Source organism: Sinohyriopsis cumingii, unplaced genomic scaffold, assembly GCF_028554795.1.
Source record: "Sinohyriopsis cumingii isolate HCF-2022 unplaced genomic scaffold, ASM2855479v2 utg002414l, whole genome shotgun sequence".
Lineage (NCBI taxonomy): Eukaryota > Metazoa > Mollusca > Bivalvia > Unionida > Unionidae > Sinohyriopsis > Sinohyriopsis cumingii.
The window spans coordinates 1-14,426 of NW_028316202.1; positions in this window are offsets into that span (position 1 = coordinate 1).

The window sequence follows — 14,426 nt, forward strand, 5'->3', positions numbered from 1 at the left end:
TTAAAAACACATTATATTTAAAAATGATTAACGGATGTTGTACTGGAATGCATGCCTTTTTTATTTACCGTAATAAGACGCTGAAGCCAATACGTTTCCTTTAGCAGACGTTCCATCTTAGAATCAGCTTTAGCAATAGTTTGAAAGGAGAAATCTTGCAAAGTATAGGAACTGTTTTTAAAATATGCTGCAACATGAGGTGAAAAGTGATCGATCTATATACTTGATATGTCTAGTCTATGTCGGTTCATACTTTTAGATATTGGTTGAATGGTTTGTCCAATATATTTGATGCCACATTGGAAACCTCTCTGCCACCCGAAGACGCCTTTTATTCCAGCTTAAAAACGAATATCCGCTAACACTCGCGCTATAGCATAAATGTGGGTGTCAAACAGTCAGAGATTATCACGATATCTATCTTAAAACGGACGTACATTTTTCCGCAGATGTCATAGACTATATCAGAAAACGTGCATGGCCCATTACCATCTTTACCAACTGTGCTACTTATCAGCGCCAGGTCTCTCATGGGATGCGCTTCTCGAAACGAATCAAGTCGTCGAAGTCGAACTCTTCACCGATCCAAACATGTTTTTATTCACTGAAAACATAGTTCTAGGCGAAATCTACGTCGTCAGCAAAACACACGCAGTCGTCAACAACAAATATATGATTAACTACGATCCCACGAAGCCGTCCACTTACATCATTTATCTGGATATGAAAAATCTATATAAATGGGTCATGTCACAATCCCATTCCACAGGCGGATTTCACTTGACCAACGGAGAACAGTTTCTTCAAGAAAAACGAGCATTAGTCGCGGACGATGTAGGCTATTTCGTCGAGGTCGATCTCGTTTATATGGAACATCTCCACGATGCTCACATATATTATTCATCCTGCGCTGAAAGATTTCTTGTCACTAAGAAAATGATATATCGGGAACTGCGTGAGGAAAACATAAGTTCCTTGTAGAAGAATCCAAAGTGAAAAAATCTGTGCCCAGTCTCATGGATAATGACAGGTATATTTTGCATCATCGTCTATTTTTACAAGCTATCCAACACGGACTCGTGCTCGATAACATTCATCGCACTCTCAAGTTTCAACAATCCCATTGGATGAAACCTACATCGACTTTAATACGAAACAATGGGCAAACATCACCACAGACTTCGGCTAAAATTCTCCAAACTTACGAACAAAAGCATCATCGTAAAAACCACGGAAAACATTCGACGTCGGAAAAAATGAAATGGTTAACAGTGTCAAACGTCGAGATAAACTGGTCGCCAATGAGGCCTTTCTCCACATGAAAATCTTTAACGAAGATCGAATACAGACAAAAAACCAATCTCAGACTTGATGAACCCATGATACATGGGGAACGGCCATTCTCGATTTTTTGTAAATGGTAATTTGCGAGTTTCATTAAGATTGTATTTAAAACAATACGGAGGTAAGGCTATGCTGCTAATGAACGATACAGTCTTACTTATTTAGAAAATTCAGACCTAAGATTTTTAGCAACATATGTTCGACCTCAAAGAACTGTTCGATCTCAGTGACTATCCCCAACATAGACCTATCCACTGCGACGACAACAACAAAGTCCAAAAAAGTTCGAAACGAAATCTACCATCGATCACTACAGACAAGTACACTACAAGGAAATATGCACTATTACACCATATAAACATTTTAATCCCATCGACATCACATCGAAACGCTTCTCATTAACAGAACATGATGTTTGATGATAAACGATACCCCACCTATGGCATTCATAGATTTGCCATTGGATACACACATGCATCCGAAAACGATAATATATATTAATTAGACACTGACACAGAAAACACACACTCACGCACAAAACAAAACAAACAACTGAGCCAGAAAAACCGACACTCTAGTTGTATATATAAATGGGGCATCGCTCACTTTTTGACGCAGAAAATACGTGAGCCAGTACTCACATTACAAAATAATGCAGGTTTTTTACGTCTGCTAGTGGGAAACCGTTCTCAGTCAGTAATTATACATAGAGACATTTACTGACCACCGAATTATCGTACTGGTTTCAAAAGGGGCATGCTATGCTATGTTACTTGTTGATTATTCGGTCCTTACCGTTACAAGCTTTATAGAGATGTTGACAGAAAACTCTACCCTGATACATAATGTGACCCAGCCTGCATGATATTGTTCATTATTACAAGACGGGAATGTAATTAAGTAAGTTGTTTCGGTGTCTGGACTTTAAGTGTTCATATGTGCACACAATTTGGATGTTTGATTAACATTAATGTTCCACAGGGAAATTTTGTTTTGTACCGGACACGTCATTGCCTCAACAGAAAAAATATATATTTGTAGCTAATGTACATTACTAGATTGTATTGTTTGAAAGTACAGACACAACGTTTAATTTTAGTTTGTTAGTTCCTTTATACACAATTATTAGACGATATGTTGCAATTTGCTCAAAGATTTCTTATTCATAACAGACCGCTCCGGTGGCCTAGTGGTTAGAGCGTCCGCCTCGGATGCGGGAGGTCGTGGGTTCGATCCCCGGCCGAGTCATACCAAAGACTTACAAAAGCGGTACTAACAGTTGCCTCGCTTGGCCCTCAGCATTAAGAGGTTAGTGTTAGGACTGGTCGGCCCGGTGTCAGGATAAAGTGACTGGGTGGGACATCATGCTACATGTCTGCGGCATGATGCCCCAGTGCTAGACATCACTATAAACTGCCACATTGCATACATCTTAGCAATATGACTGAATAATTGTTAAAAGCTACGTTAAAAGTCCAAATCACATCACATCACATATTTGTCGATGGGTTTTTTTATTGCCACTATCCTACGTTCGTATTGATAGTTTTAGGATTTTATAGCGAATTGTCAACTATGCATCATCATGTATATACTTTTGTTGTGTCTTACATTGGATTTTCATTTTTATGAATATGTGCATCTGTATTTACTTCCCATTTTGAGAGTAAATATGTTGGATATTTCATCTTGACTTCTTTTTCTAAATGTGTAATGTGGCTAACATTGTCTCTTTGATCCCAAAGTTCAAGGTCACAAGAGGCACAATGTAATAATACAACTTGTTTCCGCGTCCGAAATACAATTTTATAAATACCGGAAACACTTTCTTTTTTTAAAATATTCCTCAAAACATACGCGATGCGTAGTCCCTAAAGCAAACACGAAGCCACACAAGATATGCATGCACGGTTTATATTGTTACGTGAGCAATGCATACATTTTAGTATTTATTAAGGGTCAATGAGTTTATCTCTTGAAAGTAGCTGTTCACTAACAATATTTATATTAAAGGATCAAGTTAGTACTTTAAGGTGTTAATACTTTGTGCTATACGTAACTACTCTGAAGTACGTTCAATGGTATATTAAAACACATTGTGACATAACTATTCCAATATTGACCCACTTGTATAATTATATATTTTAGTCTTGCAGGCATGCGTGGGTACAAGTTATTATTATTATTATTATTATTATTATTATATATATATATATATATATATATATATATATATATATATATATATATATATATATATATATATATATATATATTAATGTATTGAATGATGCCAACAAAAGTGTCAATGCTTTCCACACATCGTTGTGCAAAAGAAGGTCAGCGCTTTCTTGAATAACGACTGACTGCATGGACAATGCATGGGGTGGGGGTAATCTATCAAGTTCAAACTGGTTTCCGAAAAGGGACTCGCCGTATTAAATAGTTTAATATTTAAACATTGGTTTATAAATTGTTACGCATATCTGGTTTCAGATTTATTTTGTCATCAACTGACTTGTTTCAAGCCATTTGATTTGATTGTCTCTCATAGTGTTAGGAATGTTTAGAGAAGCAGGGTATCGAAAAAAGTTTTTTTTTTTTCATTGTATATAATCATTGTACATCAATAGTGGTCGTGTATCTGTCTACGTTTTAAGCATTATATACAATGTATCCTTGTAACATAGGAAACAAAATAATTTGATTATAATTATTTTAATGTTGAATCTGTCAATTATTTGATTACCAAATATATATATATATATATATATATATATATATATATATATATATATATATATATATATATATATATATATATATATATATATATATATATATATATATATATATTGCCATAATTTACAATTTAGTATACTGTCTGGTGGTGTTATTTCTAATTGTACAGATTTTATCAAACATCTAGAAATTCAAGTTGTGTTGAAAAGGTTCAAGATTATTACTGAGTAATCCCATGGTACTGTCTCTCCTATTTATATCACAAAACGAAATTTGTGTAGTTATCATTATTAAACTCATACTGAAAATTTGCAAAACAGATTTTGTAACAGTTATTCGAAATGATAAAACAATATGTTACTCTTCTGCATTCCATACCGGTAAATGTGGTCGATATTCTGTTCATATTCGTGACGTTACAAATTACTTTAAAGCATATTATAATTATTGATTATTCATACTCAGCATAATGTTGCAAACTATTAAGTTAAATCAACACGAAAATTAAACCAAAATGGAGTCCCAGGACTCAACCACTATCCCTATAATATTTACTCTATAAGGCATATGATTTTTTCTTTTATATTTTAATTTTGCTTCTGATTTAATTTGTATGTGCATACAAAGTTTTGAACTCGCATATCCCATTTTGTTGTTTTCTTTTTACTTTTCGTTTAGCTTGATGTTGAAAATTTTTTCTTTTCAACTCGCGCATCCAATTGCCTTTTATAAACTTTTTATTTTCATGCTGGAACCTTCTTTTATGACTTCCGTCTGCCAAACACGAGGTAACGAGTTAAAATCTCGCGTCATCCCAATCTGATTATATTTTTTTAAACTTTAATGTTGAATCTTTCTTTCAAGCTCGCTGGTCGCAATTTTTCAATTTTAATTTTTTTACTGTTTAAGTTGAAATGCTAGAAGAAACAAGGTTCGCACCCATTAACTACTGACTTTCTTCTATACTAAAATTTGCTAAGGAACAAGTTGTCAGTTCAAAATTCGCGGCACCCCATTTGTTTATTTTGAAAGTTTCTTTATGAATAAGGCCTGCCAAACACTAGGTTCCGAGTTTGATTCTCTCGGCATCGCAGTTTTGTTTGTATTATTTCTTTTTTAATTTTTATGTGGAAACTTTCTTTTCTTACTACGCTTGCCAAACAAGAATCCGTTAGTTCGAAAGTTGCAGTATCTACTTTGTTGTTCGTTACTTGTTCATGTTTAACTTTCTTTTAAACTCGCGCATTCCAAAGTTTTATTGTGTTATTTCTTACTTTTGATATTTATGTTTAAACATTCGCAAGTAGTCTAGAGTTCGAAACTTGCGGCTTCCCATTTGTTATATTGAAACTATCTTTTATTACTAACGTCTGTCAAACAAGAGGCTGAGAGTTCGAAACTTAAGGCATCCCAATTATTTATTTTATTTCTAACTTTTTTGTTTGTTTTCATGTTAAAACGGTCTTTTGATCTCGCTCATCACAATTTTTTTTATCATTGTTTAACATTTTTAGATGTATGCTGATACTGTCTTTTATTACTCCCGGCATATAGCAGATTTCATCGGCATAGTACATGGATTGTCCCTTTCTGTTACGTTTGCAGTCACTTTGCACACCAAATTCATCTGCAATCTCAGTATTCTTTCCGAAACGTTGTCACAATCATGTATAATTTATTAGCAGGAGGTAGTGCGATTTTCCGAGACAATCCTAGTCGCTACCTAATGGTATTCCTCATGAGACCATAGGTACAAAAACGCCAATTTTCAGCAGATACTGTATGCAACACAATTACATCCTCAGACCTGTTAATAATTTTTAAAAATTAAAATAACACACCATTTTTCAAATTTATAGCAATAAATGATTCCTGATATTTTAACAGCTGACTGTTTATTGAAAATTTCATTATCAAAAGTACTTCCAATATTTATGCACAAATACAACATTATAGGCGTGCGATACTGAAATACAGATTAGCCAGATGTATCGAATGTCATATTACCCGTTCAAAATCAAATGTTAATGGAAGAAAGAGGAATATCAGAGGAAGATAATAAGTAATAATATCAGAGGAAACCTCGTCATTATGAGATAAGTTCTAAAACAAATAAAAGAAAACGAGTGGTGTTGTATCTTCTTTTTAATCGACGTTAAAAGTGGTCACCGAAACAGATATTATACGAACAAATGAGTCTTTTAATTAGTATTTTAACTGCATAATAAACGGGAAAATCAACAATAAAATATGCATAATTGCATTTCCGGCAATGGTGGCCATCTTGTAAATCTTTTCATCGTCGCTATTGCTGAATGGATGGTCATGTTAACATGAGATGTTCACTAAGATACTTACTATGAAAACAGTGGTGCCGATTTGAGGTCATATTGTGGCCAAGTGGTCTAAAGCGCTCACCCTTTCTGATAACTGCTACCTCATGTCTGTCTGCGTGGGTTCGCCTTTCGGGCTCGGCCAATGTGGATATGTGAGAAGGCTTGCCAGTAGTTTCTCGTGGTTCTTTCTGGGGTTTCCCCAGGTTTTATCTCCACTTTTTATACTGGCCGTCATGTATAGGATATCATGTGCTGACCAATGACGTTAAACCCTATAATAATAACATAAAATGAAACAGTCATTTCTCCATATGCTATTTCATCCAAAACCATTTTGCTGTGTTTTTTTTACGAAGTGTTCCTTACAATACAAAATTCTAATCTGAATGATGCGTGAAAATAACAAATACTTATGCAGTATCCTCATGGCCTTTTTATTGATACTTAATCATTTTATTTGTACGTAATCATTTTATTTGTATTTAATCATTTTATTTTTATTTAATCATTGATGTTTTCAAGTGGAACTGTTTATCAATTTATTTATCCCTTAATGCTTCGGTACCGAAAACCTTTGCTTTAATTTTAATCGAAAGTCTGTCAAATGATAGGAATATATCTTAGGAGCTATGTGGATTGTATCTGCATTAATGATTTTGATTTTGATATTGTGCTTTTAGCTACCATTGGACTCGGTGCCCAACGTTAGTTGCATCAATATCATTATATTTAAACATCGCGTTTTCTTCAATCTTTAAATGAAGTCGAATTAACTGCTGTCATCCATCTTGAATTTACGGCTAATATACATTTGATGTTTATTCATTATTTCGGTGGGGATAGTACATCGAATTCTAGTAAGAATCATGCCTTTTGAATGAGTTATATCAGCCATTTATACAAAACAAATTGTACAATTTTTACAGATATGTTTCATCAACATATAACACATATTATGGCATTAATAATGGTTCATTGGATTAAGCCAGCATATAGATAGTTAAGTAAATAGACATATAACTTGCTGATGTGCACGCGACTATGGTTGACATCTTGTTTTGTCATAAAATCATCACGTTTTATACTTATCCATTCCGATAATTATAGCATGCAAGTCCATGCTCCAGATATAGGAACATGAATGAATCAACTTTGCCAAAAATTATGCAGTTGACGTTCCCTAACACTTCCATAGAAGTGTATTCAGATTGGTCTGAAATACCCATAGTGTAAGATTTTCTAATCAGATTCTCGTTATCGTTCGAGAATGTGCACACCAGCACAGACACAAAAACACTTTTGCATCATTATTTTGTATAAAACACACACTGCCCATTTATACCAATCTAGTAAAATAGTATTTGCCGTCCTATGACCGTGTTTGATCCACATTTTGTTTTTCATTTTTCAAATTACATGGATTGACGAAAATAACATTTCATGATTTAATGTAGAGATAAAGGTTTTAACAATCTCATAGTGTACGATGAACTGTTTTGAAAAGTGCACGTTTCTTATTTCCTTTATTCAAATATCAACAAAGGATCCTTTTCCTTGATGAGAATAGTGAGGAAACCTGATAAGATTTTCTAATCATATTATCTTTGTTTTTCAAGAATGTCCACACCAGCACATACACAAAACAGATTTGTATCGTTTGTGTGTAAAAAATAAACATACACTGCCAAGTTATACCAATGTACTGACCTATCATTTTGGATATACTGTACTGTAGAGAGAGAGAGAGAGAGAGAGAAATGTTCTGCAGGCATTTGTGCAACAAAAACTCTTTAATTATACAAATTAATCAAACTGAAGAAAGAGCATGGCTTTGGAAAACAGAATGACAGCTAATGTCTTCGAAAAATTAAGCAGATGAGCATTTTTGAAAACGTTATTCTATTCTGAAGTAAAACAATATTCGTTGTATCTGCCCACTTTCCTGATCACACCTTACCACATCCGCGGTACGTTTTTTTTATATAAGTCCACATGACAATTGAGAGATGCATGACTCATAATTATGCACACAGTTCGAGGGAAAACGCAGTGAAACAATAATAAAACACAAACTTCAAAAAAGCAGTCTATATTTGATGATGTTCTATCATGCCGTTTAATTTGTTGTTGGAATTAGCAGCGCACTTTTCTTTTTGTCTCCATTGATATAGTACCAAATTGATGAAACACTACAAGATAAAGAAAGGAAACAAAAGTTCCAATTCAAAGACTTACGTACGACGCAAAGCGTGCAATACATTATGTAAAACGACAACTATTTGGGATTACTTTGTTTTATGTAATGACTTACTCTGTTTATTTGGCCCTGTATTTCCATTTACGAGTATGACGAAATTGTATATGCGTGTTTTCAGGAAGAAAGAGAGAAAAAAGAAAGGGTAAGTAAAAATACATATACTCTGCGTAAATAAGCAGAAATCATGCATTACTTGCATTTAGTATGTGATGTCTAAGACGAATATATTTATGAAAAGTAATTATTCTCCACAATTTCCTCACCTTCACCAGTTGCCAAGGAAGGGTTATATTCAAACCCTTGTCATATTGGTTCTATATAGCACATTTAGTGCTCTTGTGTGAAAAAGAAGTAACGTCCTTCTTTCAGTAAATACTTACAAACGGACACTTTTATGGGCTAATTAATTATACGTTTGTTTCATGATGTGACTATTATAATTCTGCATTGACCGACCAGCTGTCCATCCTGTTAAATTATTGACTACCCGGCCTTGAACCTTACAGGCCTTGACATGATAATCAGTTGCACATTTCTAAATATATACTATGACCAACATTGTTTTGTTATATCTCACATTTCAAGTCACTAGTATACTATTATTATCATTGTTTTGTTATATCTCACATTTCAAGGTCACAAGCAGGGATATGTAACCATGAAACTTGATTTTAGAAATACGGACAACACTTTCTTATCCTATTCAACAAGACACACGGGATGCGTAACTTGAGTATAAAATAGTCCTGTCGTTGTTAACATGATAATGTCGCAAAAATTACCGATTTACTTGTATGACCTTCGGTTTTGTTTTGATTATTGAGCACCAAAACAATAGATTAATATTAACTGAACGTTTAGTTTCTATGTGCATATGACCTAACCATCCTTGCGCATCTATGTTTCAAAACACGGCAGGCACAAATCTAATTAATGACTACAATTACTCTGTAAATGGTATATTGTCTAAAATGTACTTCATTAAATAGATAGTAAATAGTGTCCAAAAGTCTGCACATAACATTATCGAATATACACATTCTACTCCCTCCCTTTCATGGCAACATGTGTTATATTTAAATGCCCGCTTGTTTTCCACTGAACATATGACGGAGGTAGTACAATTGGCTTAACTATGTTTCAAAACACAGCTTCCAGATCTCAAATTCGTGACCATAATTATTGTATGTTGGTAAATTTTCTAAAGAGCATTTGGTTTCATAGGTATTAAATAGTATCTAAAACACTCTACAGAACATTGTCAAATATATACTTTCTAAGCCTTATCTTTCATGGCAACCTGTGTTATATCTAAGTGTGTGTTTAATTTATCCTGAAAATATATCTGTTGTAGTCCAAATTTGTGCGATAGCTCTGCTATTTGTCAGTCAGCACAAGGAGTTTGTTGCTGCTATTCGTTCTAAAATATTAAATAAAGGATATCATTAAAATTCTTGTGAAACCCGCTCCTCCTTTATGGATGGTCGTGTGAAATTAAGTTGGCCCAAGCCATGCTTTTCAGGCATCGAATATTCCTGTCACAGTGATGATCTTGAAAACCTTGTTATCAATATTTTTCCTGAATCAGTGATTATATCAGCATAGAGATTTCGCCGAGATATTAATGTTGAGATTTATTTGGTTTTAACTTATTTTTTAAAATCCCACGCTGCTGGTAATATGTTTGCCAATTGGCATCCTGACAAGCTTGGAATAACTACGTATTCCTCATGACTGTTCAAGTCTACATTGTGCTTTCGTTCAAATCCTTCTTACGATTTACAGTATGTACGTACTAACTAGAAATGTTGATAATCTTATATGAATTATGGCACAATGACATCCATCTTGAACATCTTGTCATTGCTGTTGTTACGACTCTAGATCTTTACTTAAATACAGTAAACAAGTTAAAGAAGGAAATTACAACAGACATTTCATATCTCTAGATTACAATGTGAAAATTCCCAACAGATATTATTGTGATTTATATTCCAAATAATCTCAAATGTCCTATCATAATTCCAAAAAGTAAAGAATGGATTGGAATTAATTTCAAAAGTCTTGAATGTGCTTATGTACCAGTAGTCCGCACAGTGATGCCGTACAATGCACTGAATGCGTTGAAGTTACAATAGTTTGAATGTGCTTTTATACCACAATGACACAAACAAGTATGTCTTTTAATGAGCCGCTTTCGTTGCCTATTGTATAAATGGGGGGTTGTTCATGAAGTCATTACCGCCACTCTCGCGAATATATGGTTGACATCCAATGGATGCGGACCGACGTCTGTTCAGACTAGCGTCCATCTCAAATTTAATTAGATCATATTTGCTCTTCCGGTGATAACATCCTTCATACATTGTCGTTAGGTTAGTGCGCTATCTCCGACCAACCACGGCTACAGTTATCACGAGATTAGTACAACGAACTTCTATAACAAGACTACCTGACATGTATTTCAATGTGGGTTATATTACTTAAATGTTTGTCAGATCCACGGAGAGGAACTAGCGAAGTAACATTAATTTAAACGTTGTGTCTGTACTTTCAAAGAATACAATCTGATAATGCACATTAGCTACAAATATATATTTTTTCAGTTGAGGCCATGACGTGTCTTGTGCAAAACAAATTTTCCTGTGGTATATTAATGTTAATCAACCATCCAAATTGTGCACGTTTAAAAACTTGAAGTCCAGAACACTCGCGCTATGGCAAAAATGTGGGTGTCAAACGTTTGTCTCAATCTGTGCTTATTATAATATGACATTGTCAGACCAGCTGTCCGTCCTTTTAAATTATTGACTGTCTGGTTCTTAATTTTACAAGCATTGTAATGATAATTAGTGGCTTTCTTTTTCCAAATGTATAATGTGGCTAATATTGTTTGTTTGATTCGAAAGTTTAATTTCACAAGAAGCAAAATGTAATCATACAACTTGTTTCCGCGGCCGGAATACAATTTTATAAATACCGGAAACACTTTATTTTTTAACATATTCATCAAAACATAAGCGATGCGTAGTCCCTAAAGCAAAAACGAAGCCACACAAGATATTACGTCTGTACGGTTTCTGTTGTTACGTGAGCAATTAAGGCATTTTAGCATTTATTAAGAATCAATGAGTTTATCTCTAAAAAGCAGCTGTTCACTAATAATATTTAAATGAAAGGGTCAAGTTAATACTTTAAGGTGCTATAACTTTAAGATATACATATCTACTCTGGAGTATGTTCAATGGTATATTAAAACACATTGTGACATAAACTGCTCCAGTATTGACCCACTTGTTTAATTATATATTTTAGTCTTGCAGGCATGCGTGGGTACATGCTATTATATATATATATATATATATATATATATATATATATATATATATATATATATATATATATATATATATATATATATATATATATATATAATGTATTAAAAGATCCCAAAAATTGGCAGAGCCTTCCACACATCGTTGTGCAAAATAAGAACGACAGCGCTTTCTTGAATAACGAATGCCAGCATGGGCAAGTGAAGGGGGGATACTATATCAAGCTCAAACTGGTTTCCGAAAAGGGACACGCCATATTAACTGGTTTAATATTGAAACATTGGTTTATAAATTGTTACGCATACCTGGTTTCATATTATTTTGTCATCAACTGACTTGTTTCAAGTCATTTGATTTGATTATCTCTCATAGTTTTAGGAATGTTTAGAGAAGTAGGGTATCGAAAAAGTTTTTTCATTGGATATATTCAATGTACATAAATAGTGTTTGTGTATCTGCTATCTGTCTACGTTTTTAAGCATTATATACAATTTATCCTTGTAACATACGAAACAAAAACAATTACATTATTATTATTTTAATGACGAATATGTCAATTATTTTTTTACCAAAGATATATATATATATATATATATATATATATATATATATATATATATATATATATATATATATATATATATATATATATACCATTGCCATAATTTATACTATCTGGTGGTGTTATTGCTAATTGTACAGATATTATCAAAACTCTAGAAATTCAAGTTGTGTTGAAGAGGTTCAAGATTACTATTGAGTAAACTCTAAGTACTGTCTCTCCTATTTATACCACAGAACAAAATTTGTGTAGCTATCATTAGTATACTCATACTGAAAATTTGCAGAACAGATTTGGTAAAAGTTATTCGAAGTTACAAAACGATATGTTTTCTTTTGCATTCCATACCGGTAAATTTGGCCGATATCCTTTTTTATTCGTGACGTTACAAATTACTGTAAAACATGATATTTTAATTATAGATCATTCATACTCAGCATAATGTTGAAAACTATTAAGAAAAATCAACACGAAAATTAAACCAAAATGGCGTTCCAGGCCTGAACCACTGTCTCCGTAATATTTACTAGATAAGGCATATCAAGTTTTCTTTTATATTTTAATTTTGCTTCTGATTTAATTTGTATGTGCATACATTCTTTTGAACTCGCATAATCATTTTGTTGTTTTCTTTTTTACCTTTCATTTAGTTTGATGTTGAAACTTTCTTTTCAACTCGCTCATCCAATTGCCATTTATAAACTTTTTATTTTCATGTTTGAACTTTATTTATGACTTCCGTCTGCCAAACACGAGGTAACGAGCTCAATGCTCGCGTCATCCCAATCTTGTTATAATTTTAACTTTTTAAAATGTTGAATCTTTCTTTCAAAGTCGCTGATCGCAAGTTTTCAATTTTAATTATTTTATTGTTTAAGTTGAAATGCTAGAAGAAACAAGGTTCGCACCCAGTAACTACTAACTTTCTTCTATACTAACGTTTGCTAAGCAACAAGTTGTCAGTTCTAAATTCGCGGCACCCAATTTGTTTATTTTCAAACTTTCTTTATGACTAACGCCTGCCAAACACTAGGTTCCGAATTTAATTCACGCGGCAGCGCAGTTTTGTTTTTATTATTTCTTTTTTAAAATTTATGTGGAAACTTTCTTTTCTTACTACGCTTGCCAAACAATATTTCGCTAGTTCGAATGTTGCAGCATCTACTTTGTTTTTTGTTACTTCTTCATGTTTGAACTTCCTTTTCAACTCGCGCATTCCAAAGTTTATTGCGGTATTTCCTGCTTTTTATATTTATGTTTAAACGTTCGCAAGAAGTCTCGAGTTCGAAACTTGCGGCTTCCCATTTTGTTATATTGAAACTATCTTTTATTACTAACGTCTGTCAAACAAGAGGTTGCGAGTTCGAAACTTAAGGCATCCCAATTTTTTATTTTATTTTTAACTTTTTTTGTTTGTTTTCATGTTAAAACGTTCTTTTGAACTCGCTCATCACAATTTTTATAATTGTTTTACATTTTTACATGTATGCTGATACTGTCCTGTATTACTCTCGGCATATAGCAGATTTCATCGGCATAGTACATGGATTGTCCATCTCTGTTACGTTTGCAGTCACTTTGCACACCAAATTCTTCTGCTGACTGAAATGCTGTTAAATCTAGGTTAAAAATCCCAATCACATCACATCACAATTCATCTGCAATCTCAGCATTCTGTCCAAAAAGTTGTCACAATCAACTATAATTTATTAGCGGTAGGTAGTGCGATTTTCCTAGACAACCATAGTCACTATTTAACGGTATCCCTCATTAGACCGTATCTACAAAATCACCAATTTTCAGCAGATACTGTATGCAACACAATCGCATCCTCAGACCCGTTACTAATC